This window comes from Condylura cristata, unplaced genomic scaffold (genome assembly GCF_000260355.1).
Source record: "Condylura cristata isolate star-nosed mole 26May11 unplaced genomic scaffold, ConCri1.0 scaffold00042, whole genome shotgun sequence".
Lineage (NCBI taxonomy): Eukaryota > Metazoa > Chordata > Mammalia > Eulipotyphla > Talpidae > Condylura > Condylura cristata.
In genome coordinates, this window is record NW_004567143.1 from 6131224 (window position 1) to 6131867 (window position 644).

The following is a 644-nucleotide window of genomic DNA, read 5'->3' on the forward strand; positions in this document are numbered from 1 at the left end:
GCCTGGGCGGGGACCCAGAGCCCCACACCTGCCCCCAAACCTCAGCTCTGCTTCTATATTTCTGTGGGGTCACCTGTTCTGCTCCCCACTCTGACTGGTGAATCCTCTCACCTCCCACACCTCCGGCCTGTACCCCAGTTCTATGGCATAATAGATAAATCTTTAAAAAATGCTTGAAAGGGTGCTGACAAAAGAAGCCAGCTAATTTGGGGTATGCCCAGATGACAGGTGCGGGGTTCAACCTCCTCAAGAGCTTGGATGGACTCACGGCCCCCAGGCCCCGCCTGCCAAGCCGGCCGGCACAGAGCCAGCGGGCCCTGTGTCCCCAGCGGCGGCCGAGGCCCACGGCGCCCCGGACTCAGACGCCCCCTCACATGGGAACTCAGGCGAGGGCCCCAGAGTGCCCACCCAGCACCCCTTTGGGGGGTTTCACTCCTTGTTTGGGAGCAAATTCTGTCTTAATGTGGGGCAAACTAAGTCAGTTAAGCTAAAGGGGATGGGACGAGGGCCCTGAATGGGCCTTCCATGGCCTCGAGGCCCTGCCTACGTCCAGCCCGTGACGGTCACCTGCGTGGGGGAACATGCCAGGCTGCTCCGCTTCTTTCCTGCAAACGCCTCTGCGCCTGGAACTTTCTGACCCCTCC

The 644-nt window shown here is 60.7% G+C and overlaps 1 protein-coding gene across 1 annotated transcript in view; it reads right to left on the reverse strand.

Moving 5' to 3' along the window:
* The window catches only part of PTPRN2 (protein tyrosine phosphatase, receptor type, N polypeptide 2), a 69002-nt gene that overhangs the window by 41075 nt on the left and 27283 nt on the right, over nt 1-644 (reverse strand). The gene's annotated exons all lie outside the window — the stretch shown is intronic.